Consider the following 22,323-nt stretch of genomic DNA (forward strand, 5'->3'; position numbering starts at 1 on the left):
TTTTTACCTTACATTTGTGTTATGATTATATATTTTCCCATCGTGCAACATTACGCGGCGACGTCACGAATGCGCGCGGCGAAAGTGAGGCATAGTGGGGGAATTATTATACAACTATACAACTTCCGTACTCCCTTCTCAAAAATATTCTCCACATCTGTTGTAATATTATATCAAGACAGTGACAACTGTTTTCGGTACTCGCCCGGAATACTTGAGAAGCCTCACCTCCTCTGAAAGGTGTCGCCTTCACGTCGAGTTTGCGTGATTTGAATGGAATTATCATTTGAAATTAGTGGCGCTGCTGTATACGGGTTTATTTCCAATCGGTGGCGGTGAAGGGCCGTTATTCCGCCGAATAATGTCGGCTCTACTATACACATACATATACACAAATCAACTATTTGATTTAACCGCACTCCATTAATTTCTTCAGCATTTCTTGTATACTAAAACGGTGATAGTTTTTATTTATATCACTACAGAAGATGGGTAGAATTTTTTTTGTTTCAAGATTATGGATATTCGAGCGTTTACAGGGCTTATGACCTGTCATAGGTTGGGTTCAAGTGGCCACTTTTATGTAGATACTCTACAACATTCCCCATTCCGCTTATTAGCGAATATCCATATCGGTGACATTTTTGGTTTTTGTATATATGTCATGAAACAAGGAAAGCTTTCGCTAGCGCGTTTGGAGCGCCATCTATGTATTTGATATTGAGGTGATAGTTGTTAGCGCTTTCCGTTCATTCGTGACATCAAATAGTTTGATAAAAGCTTTATAAAACAACATTCTTGATTGAAACATAATTTATTTATTAGCATCTATATAAAATATTTATGCTGTATGCTGTCGCTGATTTCCCTTTTGAATTTATTATTATTCAAGTTGAATATATCACTCGCATTGGCTCCGATAATATTATTATACAAGTTGTAAATTCTATGTATGCATGAATTTTTTGCTGCATTAGTGTTTACATCGGTGTGGTGTGACGGGTACGTTCAAAAAGCACATGGAAATGAATTAAATTAAGTAAATTGGGGCTGTCAGTAATGCCATTTAAAAGCTTTAATAGAAACATCAAGTCAGCAATCTGTCATCTATTATCCAAAAAGTTTATTTTAAAATGTACTCTCACTTCGTTATAATTATTGAATTGGAAATTGTTTCCTTATGATAGAAATTTCAATAATTTATTTTGGACTTTTTCTATTTTATATTTCTGACTTTCATAGTATGGGGACCAGATTAACTCTTAGAAGACTGTGGTAAATAATCCCTTTGCGCGCGGTGATGTAACATCGTGTTACCACTAGTAAAAGACGGAATATTCTAAAGTTCAGACATTTGAAAAAAAAATAACATGAAACATTATGTTTAATAACTCCTTTTCAATAATTTATGCGAATAAGCATATAATTTAGCCTTTTTACAGCAAAATAAATTAAAATCACAAATGCCACTCATGTTACGCGCGTGCGTCCCTTATCACTGTCATCAACCGACTAAAGACTGAATCTGTTTTAGACAACACCCGCCGAAGAACAGCGTCTCTATCTCCCTTGTTATGACTTATATCTTCGTGCTCTCTCTTGTATAAGGTATCTGTATAGATGTGTTGCTGAATTAGCGGACATTCATTCTTCGCGTAGCAAGGATAAATATTTTTTGTATAAACATTTAGCATAGTTATACAAATTTTACTTTCCAAATCGGGTTTGAAACTGTCCATTTGAAGATTGCAAAAAATACGAATTCATTATTTAAAAAAATAAAAGAGATATATCAAGTCTTGTGTCTTATGTCGACTAGTGTGACATCACAGCCTCACAAGAGTTAAAGTTGCATGCTTAAGCCGACTTCTTACAAATGCGTATTATATTTTTTTTTAGGGTATTTATATCTTTAAACATTTTAGTGACTCTAGTGACAAAACCTAAACCTAAAACCTAAAATTTTAAACGCATCACCCGTAATATGCCTGACGTGTTGGATATAGTCGAGTTTACTATTTAAAGGAATACCGAGGTTATATTGATGATGAATGATATTAATGTTTCGAGTAAAAGTTTCAGCTGCAAGGCGGTAGCTATCAGCTACCAGCCGCAGAACGCATAGACGATAGAAATGATATTATCGTAATGATGTAAATTGTAATATTATTGCGTTTTGACTATTCTAGCAGCGCGGAATGATTTTAGTATATTCCCTTAAGAACTATTTGAAAAAATATATTTAACATCAAAACTATACAAAAAAAACAGCATACAAAATGATATTTGACGAACCAATAGATACAAATAAAAATAATACAGCTAAGAATTAATAAGTATACAAAGTATTGTCTAAATTTAAAATATTTTTTTTTTTATGAATACGAGTACATTGCTCTCGTATAATTGTATGTTTTAGATACATTTAATTTAATTAAATTAATTTATTGATTTCAAATAACATCTGTTTACTAATTCACTAACCTTTTATGGCTTCTTAGCCTGCGTCTGTCTTAAGGCAAAATATTTAACAAGAAAAAATATTTATACAAACCTAACGACTGACTAACAACATGATCAGGGACAATTGGAAGTTAACACAGTTATATTCGACTGTCTATAAAGAAAAAATCGAAAATGAATTATCAGCATGAAAATTTAAAGTATCTTTATCGGTAACCTATTATTGAACATGTTTAAAATAAAAAAATGAATGCATATTCTGCTTTTCATACCGAAAACTTAATTTTATTTTGTAGATAAAATTAAAGATAAGTGTTAACTTCCCATTGTAATCGGGGCCCTGCTTATGTCAATTCTTTCTTGACCATTCTCGTCCTACGTCAGGTACCATTCTATCGCATTGGAAAATGGGCAAGTAATCCTACTTTTTTTTATTATTGCGCCTAAAAATGATCTGATAACCGCGCACTGTTTTTTTCTGGATGTAATAGATTAGTTTCAACCCTTGTCAGTTTCTTGTTCACTAAACTTGCCGATACGAGTGTGGTAAGCTTCTCTATGAAATTAGGTAGGTAGTAGAAAAACATTCCAATGGGGATGATGTCTCAGTGTTACCCCTATTTCGGATATTTTTTTATTTTAAAATAAGGTATTGGTCGAATCGTAGTCTATTTCAAACACGAACTATCAATTGTTGGCTTGTACGTCATTGTGGTACATCAAACTTTATCAATTTAAGAGTTTCTGTGTAATCAAATATGAATAGGGGAATTCCGCGTAAGATGACATACTTTTTTGAAAGGAGAAAAATATTTATGTTAAATTATTTTTATTAATAAGTTATATTTATTTGGCTTTATAAAAAAATATATAGGGTGGGTGCTATAGTAATTGGACACGCTACAGTTATTTGACATTCCAAATCTAATGGTCAAAAATAAATAAATGTAATGCGCTCATTTTAGGAATTAACACACAACAAAGGTGTCTATTCAATGGTGAAGATAAATTCTTACGTTTACTTATGACTATTAGATTTAGAGTGTCCAATCAATAAAGCGTGTCCAATTACTATAGCGCCCTAATTCTTTTTTAGTGAAATTACAGTGATTAAAAAAAAGCTAAGCATTTTAAAGTTGTTAAGATGACATAAATCCATCTGTGATAATTTACCACTCTTCTTTCCATAATTCGCAGATTTTGTTTCAGAATGTCAGCACACAATGTGTGGCACCATCTTGCACATAATTGACGAAGAACTCAATGTTCTTCTTGTTTTGTATTTGCTATACAAATCATTGCATGGTGGATCATCATCTTGGGCCATCTTTGTACTGAAAACAGAAGCAAAATAAGAATTTATGGGATCTTCAATTACGACTTTCGCAACAGTTTATTTGCGGGAACTAATTTGATATTTTTTCTATTCTCCTTATCTTTTTCGTATGTCATCTTAGACTGTTTTACTCTATGTTTTTTTACTTAAAAATGTATTGAAACAAAATGTATGTTATTTTCATCCAAAAATCTTAACACGAGCCTTATTTCTTCACAACACTCCGAGAATAAGATCCACTGAAGTTAATTATATAATCGAACTTACGGAACTACAAACCTGCTAAACGGTATTCATCCAAAAATTATAAGCAACAATCAATTGCATTCAAATCGGGTTGTGGTCCCGTGGCTAGTGTTACGGACTCATGGATCAGAGGTTCGAAACCCACTCTACTTTTTGTACCATTTTCTAATACTGAGTTGTTTACGACTCGTTGAAAATGCTCCCAAAAATTGAGATATTTAATCATAAGAACGCAAAAAAAAATATTATTTTTATCAACAAAAAAAAAACCTTTATTTTCTGAGCGATTTTGACAAATCAGCTCAGTTTGTTTTGTCCAACAGACCAAAATACAAACCTGCAGAAATAGAGCTTTAATATTTTTTTTACGAAATATGCATAAATAATGACCATTACTTTACCCCTTTACCATTTTTTTAATTTTTTTTTTTAAATATATATTATAAAGTAATGCTTAGTAGGAGAAGACCCGTGCTAAGGCAGACTAACATATATGTTTACATACATACATATAAATATTATATTTATAAATTGTAGTGTATAGTGTATCACTGTGGCTAAAAATTAATAAATTAAAATTAAATGTTAACAAAACTAAATATATGAATATAGAAAACAAAAGAATAGAAATTACACCATCAATTGTAATAGAAAATGAAAAACTTAATGAAGTCACTGAAATTAAATATTTAGGTGTAATGTTGGATTCAAAACTTACATTTCACCAAAACGCTAAGATGGTAATAAATAAGATTGCAAAAAAAATATCAATTTTGGGAAGGATCAGAAGATTTTTTGATAAGGACTCCTGCAAAACTATTTACAAAGCAATTATTGAACCACACGTTAACTACTGTAGTAGCATTTTATTTTTATCAAACAAAGAAAACATAGATAAACTAACTGTATTACAAAATAAAGCCTTTAGAATCATTTTGAAAAAAAACAGATATACGAGGGTAAAGTCGATGGTAAATGAAATGAAATTATTAACATATAAACAAAGAATATTTTACAATACAATGATATTTGTTCATAAAATTATAAATTCTAATAAAAAAACAGAATTTTGGAAAAAAATTGATCGGAACTAGCATGAACACAATCACAATACTAGAGAAAAGAACAAAATTAGACTTCCATTTAGGAAAAAGGCAAAGTCACAAAATTCAATTTTATTTAAAGCAATTAAAAAGTATTACGAAATGGAAAATAAAAATTATGAAGAAAAAAACATATCAAAATTTAAAATAATGGTCAAGACATATGTGATAAACAATTTATAAATTAAATATATTTGCAATGTTATTATTAGAACACACATAACAATATGTATGATATGTTTGCCCTATTTTAAGATTTAAATAATAATAATAATAATTGTATCCTTCTTGTCATTGTATTGTATAATAATAAAGGCTTCCTTAGAACTCTTGTCCACTTAACTCAATTTCGAACTGTGTTACGAACGAATGTTAGACAAAAACGAACTAAAGCGACGAAATATCCAACCAACACAACTCATTTGCGCGCGTTCTCCGCCGTGCATGTCAGTATTTCGAAGTTCTAACTTTAATGGTTTGATATATATTACCGGCATGTCACCTTATCGGGTATGTCATCTTTAACTGATTTCCCCTATTATTAATCACTCGTTCTGGCACAGCAGTGTTGGCACATCTGTTTTTGCAATAGGCGATAGTGAATAAGTGAATACTGATTTTTTTTTTAATACTGAAATAATTGTTTGCAAAATAAGTTTAAAATTACAAATGTTTCGTACATACGTAATTAATAATAGCGTTTCTATCTCTAATAGAAAGAAAACTCGTGTTAAGAGACGGAGTTCGTTTTACATTCATTTATATATATTTTATTTATTTTCTTTTATTCAGGAAACATACAGTACAGTTACAAAGTTTAATATTTTACACAATTGGACTTAATTCTAATGGACCAGTGAAGTTTCCATATTAAAAAGCAATTAAATGTAAGGTTAATTATGAAAGTATAAAAAAGAGAAGGAAAAAGAAAACATAAATGAAAGTTGTTTAAAAATTAAAATTTAAGTGAAAAAAATATATTTTAAGGTTTGTAGTTTGTAGTGAGTATTTACAAATGGAAATAATATTAAAAATGAAGAAAATTTGTAAGAGTAATTAAGAATTAAGAATGGAAATAAAGAATGAAAAACAATGAAAAACATGCTCAGATGTAAAAATAAAATAAAATAGTAATAACATTTTTTTAAAAAAGGAAAAACATAAACACATATTTATTTTAAGGGATTCAAAGAAACGATGAGAAGAATCTTTGAGTGAAATATAAGACAGTAAATTTAAATTTAGGTCAATTTAAAAAACATCTTCAAAATTAATGACACATTATAGTAAGAGCAGCAATATATTGATTTTATTAACATATATAATATAAGTAATTAAAAGTAGTTTAAAAGTAAAAAACATGCCAATGGCAGCAGAGAAAAAAGAAAAAATAAAGAAGGAATAACAAGTACAGGAAGTAATCTTTAAACTTTGAAAAAGCAATATAAGGAGAAGATTTTAAACCAAGATAAGTCGATAAAATTTCATTAAAGCGATTTTAGTAGTAATACAAAATTTCAAAAGAGAAATTTAATTTATAATAATAATATTAATGTATGTAATTTGAGTGATATATATATATATATATAAATATATATATGAGCTGAAACCGGCAATGCTTTGCTATCGCTAAATAGATTTAATGAACACATCGAAAGTTTGACATCAATTATTGTATTTAGTCCAAATTAGTTATGTACGCATACATTATTATTTTTGTGTTTCGGTTTAAATAAATTGTGAGGACGGAGAATTTTGATAAATAGGTGTTCGTAGCTACTATTACTATCACGCCATTTTCCCGTAGGGGTAGGCAGAGAGAATGGACCGCCACACACGTCTATCCTGGCACACATTCCTAGCTTCTTCCACATTCATACATCTTGTGATACATGCCCTTCGGTTCTGTCTGCTTTTGACATGACCAGACTTAAGATTTTGTGTAATGGTCAGAGCGTTTTGCCTGTCATGCAAGAGGTCTCGCGTTCGATTCGCAACATTGTTACTACTACCATCACGCCATTTTCCCGTAGGGGTAGGCAGAGAGAATGGACCGCCACACACGTCTATCCTGGAATACATTTCTAGCTTCTTCCACATTTATACATCTTGTCATACATGCCCCTTCGGTTCTGTCTGCTTTTGACATGACCAGACTTAAGATTTTGGTTTATCTGATCATGCCACGTCTTTCTTGGTCATCCTCGTCTCAGGTTACCGTTCATTTTCGCCATATATACTTGTTTTTACCATTCTTTCGTCGTCTATTCGTTATACGTGACCGAACCATCTCAGAGACCCTTTCTAAATCTTATCAATTATACTTGACTCAGATAAACACTCTCGCCTGATTTCATCATTCGTAACCCTGTCATACATTGATTTCCCATACATTCGTCTAAGAGATCGCATTTCAACCGCGTTCACTCGGCTTTCATCCTTCCACTGCCAGTTCCATGTTTCACTTTCATACATAACGTTGGGACTAAAACTCCGTTGTGCACTGCCAGTTTAGCTTCGATTGACATATTCGGTTGATATGAAATATTTATTTAAAAAAGGGTGTTTTCACACTATAATATTTCATAGTCCTTGGAGTAGTACCCGAATCATAAGACTGATTATCTTACTTTCGCGTAACAAAAATAATCAAGATACGCTGCGATCGGTATACCGATGCAGTGCCCTATGCACCATTAGGTGCAGAAAGAGAATGATGATGATGGAGGCGAGTCTGGGTTTGGAAAAACGGGGATAAAAGTAGGCTGAATGCTGGCAAAATGCGATCTCTCAGGCGAATGCCTGATAAAACTATGTACTGTAGATGCACAAATGTCAAGATCCGGACATTATGTAAGGCTGAGATAAGCATTATTGACAAAATCAAAAAGGAGTTCTGCGTTGGTTTGGACATGTAGAGCGAATGGACAGCGAATGAACGGCTAAAAAGATTTACGATGCTATTGTTGATGGATGCAGAAATAAAGGAAAGCCGAAAAAGACATGTCATGACCAAATTCAACAAACAAATAACATGATGTATATATTTTTTTCGGCCTCGTAGTGTAGTGGTCAGCGCATTTGCTTACCATGCAAGAGGTCTCGGGTTCGATTCCCGATGTGGCTGACATGAAATATTTATTTAAACATGTGTTTTTACACTAGAATATTTCATAGTCCCCGGACTGGCACCTGAGACGTAAGACTGATCAAGATACGCTGCGATTTGTATGCCAATGCAGTGCCCTATGCACCATTATTGCGGAGAAGGAATGATATTTTGTTTTATCTTATTATTTGTCATTCGGAATGAAAAATAAGTATCTTGTTTTATTTCTCACCTCTCTGGCTATCCCTATGGAAAAAAAAATGTGTCAAACAGCCGTTTTGTTGAGACGTGAAGGAAACACGACAAACACACAAAAACGCTTTCGAATTTATAATATTAGTATGGATTCACTAAATGAAATTGCATTTCAAGACCATTCCGTTCTAAATTCACATTTGAATATTTGAACGATTCTCTTACACTGGCGCGGCGTTCCCATGTTCCTTTTGACAGATATCAGCTGACAGCACATTCCGATCCAATCCCGCTCTCTCCCTCCCCCCACTGCCGGCCCGGCGGCCAATGGGATGCCGCGTGCCGCTGACCTTGAACTGGCTGTCCCACATATCGCTAATGCGCCGCATGAAACAATAATAACAAACGTCTAACGACCGCGTTTCTGTCAGCGAACTGAGCGAACTTCAGTTCCTTGAACTCTACCTCCGACTTCTGCGGTTCTGACAGTTACTACTACAAACGACTACTGACGGTGAGCGATCGGCATTTCTTTGCGTCATCGCGTAAACAGTTCACGAATGGGCATCGTCAAATAATTTTGCTTTTAAAAAAAATATTTTACTTAGAAATTATAAAAATAAAAAAGCACGGAAAATAGAACATACAGTGGCGTGAAAAGGCGTTCGAACAAAACGTTTATTGGGGAAAAGTGAAGGGAGCAAAAAAAACAATTATATTACAACAGAGATGGAGAACATTTTAGAGAAGGGAATATGTATATTTTCTGTTTACTCTTTTTTCCATTGAGTAATGGTATTGATTTAAGATAATTTATACACAAATATATTATTTTCTATTTTTATACAGGTGTTCATTAAACCCTGTCACATCCGAAACCACGATGATCAGTATGAGCGAGAAGACATATTGGAACATTAAAATATTTTTTTAGAACGAATAAAATTTATTAAAAATGAAATGTCAAAAAAAGCAAATGGTTGCTTACTTCTGCAGGGGAGAAACGAGGAGAGGGGAGGGGGGAGTCTGATACTGCGCCGCGCTCCTCTCACTTCTCCCCTGCAGAAGTAAGCAACCATTTGTTTTTTTTAAATATTTTAAATCAAAAGAAAATATTTTTTCTAAATATTTTTTTTAAATATGCTAATACATATGTCTTCTTGCCCATACTGATCATCGTGGTTTCGGATGTGACAGGGTATAAAGAACGTCCTGCATATCTTTAGCTTCTTTATTTTTATTTTCTATTGAATATGTTTTGTAACTTGAATTATAAAATTTTAATTTTTATTTTATTGGTTGGTTGGTTTGAAAATTTGCCATTTGGCAATAAGCCCGCCAATGTACTTATTCGTTAATACTATGTATACTACGGTGATGGTAAAGCTGAAAGTGTATTTTAGTATTTGCATGGTGGTGTAGTGAGTGTCCTGACAAAGAGACGGGTACGTCTCGAAACCGGTAGACATAAAAAGTCGGTAAGTGGTTATACACTAATATTAACTAACATTAGTTAAAATGTTTGACCACAAAGTTAATGCTTTTGAAGTTGTGTTCGTTTGTTTTTTTGAGCTTCCTTCACGTCACAACGGAGCGACCGATTGACGTATTTTTTTTACATAGGCATAGTCGGAGAGGTGAGAAGTAAAATAGGCTACTTTTCATCCCGAAAAATAACCGCTCCCTCGGGAAAATTGCTAGCGTAAAAATGAATTCTTCTTTCACGTCGTAACGGAGCTACTGATTCACTTAATTGCAGAGGGATAACTGAAGGGCTAATAAGTATCAAAATATACTCTTTATCCCGAAAAAAAATAACACTCCCTCGGGAAAATTTTAAGAGGAAAAATGAATTAATATGAAAACAGAATAACGATGCGACGTTGACATAGAATAAGAATAGTCGTATTTTTTGCATTTCGATAGTTTTATTTATTTAATTTATTTATTATCATATTATATACATAACATTATAAAACGTTGCTTTGACTATCTAACTAGGGTTATTTACCCCGTACTAAGGCAGTCAAATATATATATAAGAAACAGTAATCAATACATAATAGAAAAATAAATTAATGGTATTGGACATAGTGAAAAACATAATAATATACATAGTTTAAAAAAACATACGAACATAACATAGTAAAAAAATGTAATAAAACATAGTTAAAAATAAAGTAAAATACATAGTAAAAAGACAATACATAGAAAGAAACATAGTAAGAATGTACCAAAAATGTATTAAAAACATAGTACGTACGTATTAAAAAGAAAAACCATACAAAAAACATAGTAAAAGAAGTGATAAATTAAAGGTGGGTATATAGGCTACTTTTTATCCCAGAAAACATATGATTCAATCGGAATTTTTTTATTGTGAAACGTCAGAACTAACCATTCATTAACTAATTTCTCTCTAATACCACGCAAGTGAAGTCGCGTGTAAAAGATAGTAAAAAACAAAATATGAAGTCTTTAAAACAGTATTCTTGATAACAAAAGAAAAAAAATGCCGACAGCATAAGGAGGCAGTGGGATGGAAAATAACAAAAGTGACAAGGTTAGGTTAGGTTAAGTAGAGTTAAACTTATTTTTACGTTTGGATAATATTTATTTTTAAAGGGGACCCTGTTAGAGTCGAGTCCCGAGTCCTGAGCTGTGATTCGTGACAAAGGATATCAGTATTTAATGCAGCAATACTAATCCTGCCTCCTTTAATGTAATGTGTGGGTGTTGCGAGAAGGGCAGAGAGGCGAAAATCGGGTGCTTGACCTTTCCAGTCTGGATTGAGATTTATTTGCGTAGTTTATGTTTATGCGAATGTTTTTTGCTCTTGCCATTGAACTTGTTTCTACCTTCACTCCATTGGTTGGTTGGCCTGTTCTGTTTATGTAGAATAAATTCATTGAAATCACAAATTTCCCTCCAATCCGGCTGAGGAAATGTTTAAACATGAGAATTTTTTATCTCTCGCTGCGTCTTATAATGTAAACTGTAAGTTGACTAGCAAACACATAAAGCCTTACTTTATACACTTGATATAAAGTTACGCCTAGTTATAGTGGTAGAATAGAATGGACATACTTTCCTTTTTCTACCACTGTAATAAGGATGGTATTTCCATCCGTATTCTACCACTATGCCTTGGCGTAACTTTATAGTTTTTTAACGTTTTCTTCTTGAATGAGAATCGGGTGGTTGTCCCGTGGCTATTGTTGCGGACTCGCGGCTCAGCAGTCTGAGGTCGAACCTCACTCTACCCAACTTGATTACCATTTTCTAATAGTGTGTTATTTACAACTCGTTGAAAATGGCCACTAAAATAGGAGTATTTGGGTAAATAATAAGAACGATAATATTTATTTTTCTAAAAAAATTAAATAAGTTATTTTATTTACAGCTTGAAAACGATTACACATTTCACTTGTTTTTTTTCAAAAAACTTGATTTATAAAAAAAATGTGCCCTCTGAGAACGAGTGAGTTCAGTGTTACGGAAAATTCTATGTCAAAAATATTTTCTTACGCGCCGTAAAAATTAGAGCATTTAATTGTATTTAAATTTATTTCAACAGAGAGGGAAAACATTGTTGATAAGGGAATATGGAAGTCTAGGCATTAACAGGCCTATGACCTGTCATTGGCTGGTTTAAGTGGCCATTTTACACACTGTGTAACATTCACCATTCTGCCCATGTTTAAACATCCACATTTCCTCAACTCTTCCATCTGTTGACTTTTGTGAAGTAAAGAAGCTGAAACCTTTATTATGTAGGTGAGATTCATCCGGCTGAACCAAATGACCTACTAGGCAACGCCTAAAAACAATTTTTCATTTTCCAATTTTTTTCTCCTTCTTTTACCAGGTAGTTAATTCAACAATGTTTGAGCATGAAACAGTTGGAAATCTAGCCAGTCTGCAAGCATTTGGACATACTTAAACATTGTTCATTTAATTGTAGATGGAAGTTTCTCGAAAATGTATAAAAAAAAAAATTCAAAATATTTTAATGCAAACGAACTACTTCGAACGGCGTCACGATTTCTTTCGAATCAACCAATGCTAGAGTGTTGTGATAGATTTTCGCTTTACGGGAAGCCAGTTAACAAATAACAGAACTCGCCGAAAATAACTTGTGACGTCACAGGCGGAATAATTCTAAAATCACGAAGCTTTAAAAAATCATAGCGATACATAATTTATTAATTTTTTGCCTAGTATGATGGTCTATTAACAAATAAAAATATTAAAAAAATCGCTGAGTTTCCTCGTTGTTATTATTATTAGAAATAATTTATGTAGCCCCCCTTTCGTGAAAATATCCTTACACGTCTTGCAGTTAGTGGGGGCGGGGACGTTTGGGTTTCTAGATCCTCGTTTCCAATTATGATAGATTTTAATATCAGATAGGAGCTAATTACACCACATCTCGCAGCTACAGAGCGCATGGACAGTAAGAAATCTAGCCTTATTTACATTATTTTGATAATGCACTATATATTTAAAATAAATAATCATTTGAAATAGGAGTTAGATTACAGCATGTCTTGCAGCTACAAAATGGTAAAATACAGCAGCATGAGCAATTGAAATTCTAGACATATTTAAAAAAATATATTTGCGTTCTTATGATTTACCCAAATATTTTTTTTTTTAGGGCGAGTTGTAAATAACTCATCATTAGAAAAAGGAAATAAAGTTGGAGTAGAGTGGGATTCGAACTACGGACCATTGGTCCGTGAGTCCGAGACACTAGCCACAGGACCACAACCCGATTCAAATTTATTTGCGATCAAAACTAGTACAAAAATCATCGTCATAGTTTCCTTTCCGCACTTAATGATGCATGGGGCGCTACGTCAATACACCAACCGTATCATATCTTGATTGTTACATGTTAGATGAACTATCTTACACTTTAAGTGCCAGTCCAGGGACTATGAAATTAATATTCTAGTGTATAAAACCCCTTTTTGAAAGGTGAATAAACTCCTTAAGGCTGCAGTCTGGTAAAACGCACGCAAAATGAAGAAATCATACGATTTTGCCATTTTAAAACGAATATTATTGTGGAATCGCGCAATAAAAAAAATATATAAAAAAAACATAAACAAAAAAAACAAAAAAATTTTCAAGGCATTTCATAAAAAAATTGTACTTAAAAGTTTTATGTAATAATTTAAATATAATAAATTGAACATGAAAGTGGCCGAACCAAAATCTTAATTTTTTGATTTTGAAAATAAATACAAGCATTTTAAATCACAGTGTAACATTCACCATTCTGCCTATATTTGGACATTTACATTCCTTCTATTCGTCCATCTGAGGACGTTTGTGAAGTTAAAGAGCTGAAACCTTTATTGATGTGTTTGAGATTCATCTGATTGAATTACTTCACTCACATACTAGGCAACGCCTGAAAATATTTTTCAACTTCTTTTGAGGCGGCGTTTTGAGTTTGTCCAGATTTTTGTATATTTTGTAGCTCCCTAGGGGGTTGAATCCAGTTCTATAATAAATTGGACAAACTTGAAACATTGTTCATCACGATTTCTCCACAGTCATCATTACCACGGAACAATAGAAGTCCTCTGGTCCGGGATGACGTCAGCTGGTCCACGCCGCATAAAAACACACGCAGATACAAATAACTAATTACAAAATGGCGTGACAAGTCAAACTAAATTCGTATCGCCGCCATTATTACCTTCGCTGCCATATTAATAGAAAAACACAATTTACTCATTTAAAATATGTTATGAACGTTTGAGGTGGATTCACTTTACCTGTGGGAAAATAAATAATAACATTTTTATAGCGACAAACGCCCACACTTACATATTAAATACACTTTTAACTTCCACGTTTGCATTAAAAACTTTATCTGGGCCCCGATTACAATAGGAAGTTAACATTTATCTTCAATTTTATCTACATAGTAAATTTAAGTTCACTGTATGAAAAATATAACACATTTACAATGTTTTTTTATAAACATGTTAAATTATAGGTTACCGACGAAGATACTGTGAATTTTCTTACAAGTTTACACATTTTCGTACGTGAATTTCATTGTTATTTATTTATCCGATATTAAGGTAGCGTTTGTAATCGCGGCTCTGGCTAGTACTTTTTTTTTCTAAAAACGAAACAAATTTATATTTAGAACATTTAAAAATGTTTTACCCCTCTTATCATTCTGCATACGTTAAACATACATATTTCTTTAGTTATTCTTTTCAATTGAGATGTGTTTTCAGGCGTTTACAATGTGAAATAATTTAAAGTATTTTTACTTACAACTCATTTTTCACATGAATCAACACATGTATTTTAAATATGGATAAAACTGCTTTTTAATAACACTTACCGCCATATTACTACTTCCTTAAGAAGAGGCAGTACCTAAATAGGCTGACGATCACACAGGGAAAACACTTTTTCTTAGGAAGATGTATCAACAATACCCCAAGAGACGCGACGTCCGCCTGGATCCAATGTTCATCTCAAACTATTTTTGTATGGACTCATTTTGTGTTAGAAAATACATAGTTTTTCACTCGCTTCACTCCATACAAATTTATACGTAAATCGCCTAAGGCAAAATTAATAAATATTAATCATCTTTCAGTGAATGAAAATGAAACGAAACAAATAAACAAAAAATGGCTTTACTTTAATGTTCTTCATATTTTTAGGTTTAGTAATAAAGAAAAGTTTTGAAGCTAACATACTTGTAAGACTTTTTATTGTTCCTACAGCTAAGGTATTTTAGCGTTTTCGCCCTTATTTAGGTACGATTATCTGTGTTTGCGTATTACATATGGAAATAATCGTTTGTTCGTAGTTAACTTTGCTTCTTTTCCTTAGCGTACATATATTTTAAATATTTTAAAACTTAACTATACTGCCGTGCAACCCGAAAAATCTATTTTTGAGAAAAACGCAAAAAACTTCATCAAGTAAATAGCAATGATATTAATAAAAATTTTCATCATAAGGCTATGATAAAACGAGTAATTGTGAGAAAAATGCGTGTCGTGCAAGCCATAAAAAAAAGAAAAAGACTTTCTTGCATCAGTTAATGCGGAGATAAGTTGCCCAAAACCAGTTAAAATGCAGTACTAAAACTTGATACTGCAAAAAGAGCTACTTTTAGTAAATTTTAGAACCTTAAATGCTGTATTTCATAAGCTTTACTGCGTTTTAATTGGTTTTTGGAGTATAAGAAGTTTGAATGAAAACATGCATTTTTTTTATGAAATTATAATGTAAAAAATAAAATAAGCACGTGGCGTTCATTTTTACAAATAAAAGTATTCAATATTTTTTTAAAGCCGCAATTAAGCTAGAATTTTAAACATTTATAGGCTTAAAACTTGTTCCTGTTAGTTGTAGCAAAAAAAAGAGTTGGATACACTTTTATAGCTAATCGGAAAATATCACATAAAACAAATACTGATAGAACTATATGAATTGGATTTAGAATAATTAATTGTATTTTCAAAATCAATATGGATGTTATTGAGAAATGTTTTCATATATAACCTTAAAAAAGAAAATATAAAAAAAATGTCACCAGAAATACGCGTTGTTTATATTTAATAATTGTATTATTTTACTCTATTTTCTTACTTTAATTTTTTTTTATTTCTTAAACTATTTTTACCTGTTCATTATTTTATTTTATGTTTATTATTTTATACGTATACAGTATTGTCTGTACTATTTTTATTTGATTATAAATTAAAACTAATGTCTGAGCACCCGATGACAAACTAGCATTGAATAGTTGATCGGGACAAAATATATTTTAATACTTTGTTTTCTTCATAATGTATTAATATTGTAAAAATGTGTATATTATATTTTATTGAATTAAGACTATGAAAAAAAAATGATTTCTAAGAAATAATAATTATTTGTTTGTTTTTCTGTAAATATTACGGATAGTCAAATATAATGGTAAGCTGCGCATAATTGCTTCTATACACGATTCGCCCTGGTACTAGATATAACTATTTTCCGTGTTCTGAACGATGAAACTTGTTCAAGCATGGAGGCAGAACTTTTCTAGCCAATTACGTGTAACGGGCCTACAATAATTCGTAACTTAACGGAAATTTGTTCCCTAAACATCGTTTGACTTGATTAATTGCGGAATTTCAACTTTTAACCCCACACCAACGTTCGGAGAGAAAAGCAAAAGTTAACTAACGACGATTCACTTCATTTAATGTCCTCTCGTTACCAAAGAAAAAGTTTTTCGTTTTTTATGCAATTCAGTTTCAATTCTGCAGAGCAGCATTTATTTCATATTTTTAAAATACATATTACAATTTGTTACTTTTCGGTGGGACACATTTTTTTTAAGACAGGTTTTTTTTGCATTATTTTATTTATATTATCAAATTGATTGCCTCATGATTCAAGACGATCTTAATCTTGATCTTAGATGATCTTCGACGAACTTAGACTCAAAACTACCTTTTGAATCGCATATTCCTATTTTGAAATAGAACAATCTCTTAATCTGTCTTCATTGGAGAGACGTAGAACTGTGATAGACCTTATATGCCTTTTCTAAATACTTAATGCTTTAAGTGATGTCCCATCTCTGTTTCAATCAATTTCTTTTCACGTTCCCAACCGTGTCACCAGAACTCAAAATCTGCTATGTATAAAATCTTCTAAGAGCAACTTTGGTTTTTATGCCACAATGTCCAGAATGTGTAGATCAGTCAATTTTTCACACGACTTGAAATTCTTTGGGATAAATCTTCCGGCTTTTCGTAGATCTCTTCACGACTAAACAGTGTGGGATGAAGTTGGATTGGCATGGTTTAGCTCGAAGTCTTTGGTCTTTCGTTTTTATGAATATATTGGATATAATTATTGTTTTGCCCTTGTTTGTCTTTGCTAAATAGTTTTATGTTCTTTTTGTTCAGTTTCTTGCATTTATGTTTTCATGTAACTGTTGTAATTGGCTTAGGCCGTATATATACATATATAATAAATAAATAACGAATTTTTCAATTTCCGAGTTACAAAATATTTATTTTCTCCGTTTTTTGTTTTATGTAGAAACGTCATATAGCGTCATATGCCAAATAGTTTTATGTTCTTTTTGTTCAGTTTCTTGCATTTTTGTTTCTTCATGTAACTGTTTTAATTGGCTTAGGCCGTATATATATAATAAATAGAAAAATAAATAAATATCAATAAAATGTTATTTATTCATTCATATTTTTTGCTTACAAACTATAGTTAATAATAAAAATAATGTGACCTCACTGGGGTTTCCCGTGCCGAGGAAACTTAACTATATACTTTTTAAAAAATTACATTTAAGAATAAACAAAGAAGACTAACTCAAAAAATCGAACATAATTAACAAATATTCAGACAGTTTTAAAAACAAGGTATTTATGTACATCTATATTATTTAAATTACAAAACACACACTGAAAATAACAAAAGCCTAACATAAGCACACTTGTGGAGCAGTTGGTTCAATATTGGTATGGGCGAATGAGACAATCCATTTTACTTCTACCTAGCTCCACTATCCATTTTTTTATAGCCTTTTCAAACATTTTCTCGTTACTATTACCTCCAAAGCATTGAGCATGTTAGGTTTCATGATTCGAATGAGTAAACACTTTGATAATCCAAATACCCTAGTTTTTTTATATTATACGTTTGTCAGAAGCCATTTGGAATACGCATATCAGACATGGAATCCTCAGTATGCCATATATATAACAAGAAAAGAAAAAATTCAAAACAAATGTATAAATTACCTAAAATACAAAACCGGTATTTCTTATGTATCAACTCTCACTGCCTCCACCTACCATGGAATCACTTCTCTGCAATACCGCAGAGTGTGTGCGGACCAACTAATGCTTCACAAAATTCTGACAGGAATAGTTGACTGTACAGAACTACTTTAGTTTAATAACAATACATGTGCCAGCCAAGATTTGTAGACGGTACCACCTGTTTCATGTACCAATAAGTAAAACATCGTATGTTGAAAATGCTTTTTTTCGTGGGACTTTTCAGAGTACAATACAAAATTTAAAGATATAGATTACACAAACATCACTCTGTCAGATTTAAAATTTACACTAAAAATGCATTATGTAACTTAGTAGACATTATAATAATAAATATGTACATCTCCCTTCCCCTCCTTATCCTGTCTTCAAGCATCCTTGTCCTAATCTCGCCCAATTTACAATAATTACCGTTTTTTAAAAAAATAAAATTCTTTGATTATTGAAAAATATTTACGAGTAAATGAAAATAACATTTTTATATGTATAAACGTATAAAGTATTTATTTCATATGTATTTTTTTTTCTTTACTAACTTTGTACACTTTGTGTAAATCTGTTATTAGTTCTGAGTTTATACACTATATCGGTTTGTTTACTATAAATATGTATGTATAACTGTTGATTTCCCAAATAAAATAAAAATAAAAGGGAATTTGTCAAAAAATCGCAAAATTTTCATTACCAATAAGTTTAATAAATGTTATTAAATATTTGTACATAACCACTTACCGACTTTTCTATGTCTACCGGTTTCGAGACGTACCCGTCTCTTCGTCAGGACACCAATAAAACCAACATGCAAACCAACATGCAAAACCCACTATACTACTTCACCATAGTTGTTGCACAAAAATATAAAACCAACACGACATGCATTTTAATAAGCACACGCACTGATTAGGACAAACATGCAATGATTAAATTATGAAAATTTAATTTAAAAAGTAAAGGGCATGAAGGGAGGGGGAAGCCTAATAGGTTTAATAGGGTGACCATTACAGTGAAACATCGTATAAAGGAAGTTTGTTTGATTATTGATCAAAGGAACATTATTTTTTAAAGCTTTCCTAACGTGAAATATTTTCATATTATTAACTTTTAACCATTTTAATTTTATGTATGTAAGATTTTAACTCCTGTATTTTTATTAAAGTCATGATTTAAATTGATTATGTGATTTGTTATTGTGAAATTATTATTGTGAAGACACCTCATGTGTTCTTTAACACGAATATCAAAATTTCTTGATGTTCTTCCAACGTAAACTGAAGGACAATAATCCAATTGTCCATGCACTTTTCATAGGCCTGCAAAGGTATGGCCTTTAGCTCTCGCGGCGAATTCTCTACAATGGCTTCAATCGTCTCAAAGCGCGTTCTTCGTAGCAATTTTAATCTTAGAAAAAGAAAAAGTCAGACGAGGCCTGGTCTGGAGAAAACGGTGCTTCGCTGATGACATTAGTAAATTTTTTAGCCAAAAACTCCGAAACAATTAACATTAATTATTGTTTAACCTTGCCGGACCAAAGGAGAGGATTCGAATCCTCCATAGACCGATTTTAATTCGATAACTCGAGTATTATTAAAGGTATTTGCCGTATATTTTCTGCTATCGTGAAATTGATAGAAATAATCATTTTTATGTTTTTGTTTTTAAATTTTGAAATAGTTAACAAGTTACAACACGGATGTAGAATACCTTAAATAAGGGAATATTGAAGTCAAGGCATTTACAGGGCTAATGACCTGTCATTGGCTGGTTTAAGTGGCCACCTTACACACTGTAACATTCACCGTTTTGCCTATTTTAACATCCATATTTCTTCGATTCTTCCATTCAATGTACATGTTCCATATCAAATAGAACTTAATATTCTGTTATATTGTATTTTATAACATTATGTTCCTAGCTGCTTTAAACATTTAACTGCATTTCTTTAGCTTATTATTTATTTTATTATTATTTTATTTATTTATTTTAAAGAAACAAACAGTCGACAATGACATAGTAACATAAAAAAATACAGTTTAAATACAGACCAACAAAGTTTCTAAATAAGAATCATACATATTATTAAATTGTGTTACAACAAAAGGGTGTGTTTATGTGTATTTGTATGAGACTAAGTGTATATGTGTGTTTATGTGTATTAGTGTAAGAGTAAGTGTTCATGTGTGTGTAAGTGTGAGCATCATTAAATAGTAAGTGGGATCGGATCGCAGCCAGAAATGAGTCTTAATTTATTTTTGAATAAATTAAGGGCATGTAAAATATATCTATAGATGAAAAAAAAGCATTATAGTTAGAGCCAAGAACGATAGAGGAAAGAGTGTTGTGCATAGTTAGTGCTACTGACTGGCAGATGAAACAAATACTCATTTCTTGTCACGCGAAAGGGGACATTCAGATGAATTTTGGAGAGTAGGTTAAAAGAGTCTACTTTATTATTATTTTAAACCAACTAAACTTCTAAACACAGTTCTGTATTTAATTTCTTTATATTGTATTTTTTAAAAATTTATGTTGTTTATACACTCATCTTTTTATTTTTATACCAACTATACTTCTTCACACTGATCCTATCTTTAATTTTTTTATATTGTTTTTTTTTTAATGTTGTTTATATACTCATCTTCTTTTTTTATACCAACTTGACTTTTAAACACTGTTCTATCTTTTATTACTTTATATTGTATTTTATGTTGTTTATATATTTATGTTTTATAAAACTTCCATGTATGCAAAAGCCTTATGGGCGTGAAAAATTAATAAAATAAATAAATAAAGACAGAGTGGTGTGGCGTTGTATCCTCTTTGGCTACCCCTATGGGGAAACGGCGTGATAGTTTGTTTGTAAAATGTGTGTTATTGCTGAGAGGTTTCTTGCTTTTAATATTTGCGTGTAAACGATTGGCATGACGCAGGCGCATCGAGTCAGCCGAAGTGTCATCGACTTTGTTCTGCTTATCTGGGTATAATATATAACGCAACTTGTAACTTGTTACTATCTGCCGCGGCTCGCTACTCGTTACTCGCTACTCGCCAGTCGCCAGTGCTGTCGACCGACATTACTGTTCACTGCATTAGTCAACGAGTTCTTGAACTTCTGCGGGACGTACACCTCTCGAGTCTCGGATTGCATTCTGCAAGTGTGTTTTCGCCATAGACGCGATTCGCGCAGCGAAATTCAATCATCGTCTCGCCCTCCGACATTCGGAAAGGTCATTTTGTGCCGTACGTGCATAATGGGTCCCATGCCAACAAAGCAGAACAATGGCGGTTATTTGTTTATTTATTTAGGTTCGCCAAACTGATAAAAAAAACATTAATATCAATACTGCCGTCATAATAAAAGAAGACGTTTCTACATAAAACAAAAAACGGAGAAAATAAACATTTTGTAACTCGGAAATTGAAAAATTCGTTATTTATTTATTATATATATATATGACCTAAGCCAATTACAACAGTTACATGAAAACATAAATGCAAGAAACTGAACAAAAAGAACATAAAACTATTTAGCAAAGACAAACAAGGGCAAAACAATAATAGTATACAATATATTTAAAAAAACGAAAGACCAAAGACTTTGAGCTATACCATGCCAATCCAACTTCATCCCACACTGTTTAGTCGCGAAGAGATCTACGAAAAGCCGGAAGATCTATCCCAAAAAATTCCAAGTCGTGTGATGAATTGACTAATCTACACATTCTGGACATTGGGCTATAAAAACCAAAGTTGCTCTTAGAAGATTCTATAATTAGCAGATTTTGACTTCTGGTGACACGGTTGTGTGAAAAATACTACAAAAATTAAGTATATTATTATTCAATTCAATTCATTTTTTTTTAAATATAACAAATGAATTACAAACATATATTCAATACGTACATATTATAAAAAATAAAAAAATACATGAAAGAGGCTCATGTCAAAGTAGTAGGAGAATCCTGCTCCGGAAAACCCCTTCGGATACATGGAACAAATCAACATCCAGAGAGATGTTGTTCAGCA

General features: G+C 31.9%; 1 protein-coding gene and 1 long non-coding RNA gene across 3 annotated transcripts in view; one reads left to right on the forward strand and one right to left on the reverse strand.

Moving 5' to 3' along the window:
- shep (RNA binding motif single stranded interacting protein alan shepard) overlaps positions 1-22,323 on the forward strand; it is a 122,386-nt gene that overhangs the window by 35,004 nt on the left and 65,059 nt on the right. The gene's annotated exons all lie outside the window — the stretch shown is intronic.
- Positions 3,421-8,660, reverse strand: LOC148277708 (uncharacterized). Of its 2 annotated transcripts, none has more exons than XR_015823384.1 (2): positions 8,490-8,660; positions 3,421-3,797 (listed from the first exon to the last, which is right to left on the reverse strand). It is a non-coding gene; the product is annotated as an uncharacterized LOC148277708 (long non-coding RNA). The 2 variants fall into 2 exon arrangements; XR_015823385.1 differs by lacking the exon at positions 8,490-8,660 and adding an exon at positions 5,640-6,130.

The sequence above is a fragment of the Micrasema longulum genome, unplaced genomic scaffold (assembly GCF_059751315.1).
Source record: "Micrasema longulum isolate JH-2025_06_02 unplaced genomic scaffold, ASM5975131v1 h1tg000993l, whole genome shotgun sequence".
Lineage (NCBI taxonomy): Eukaryota > Metazoa > Arthropoda > Insecta > Trichoptera > Brachycentridae > Micrasema > Micrasema longulum.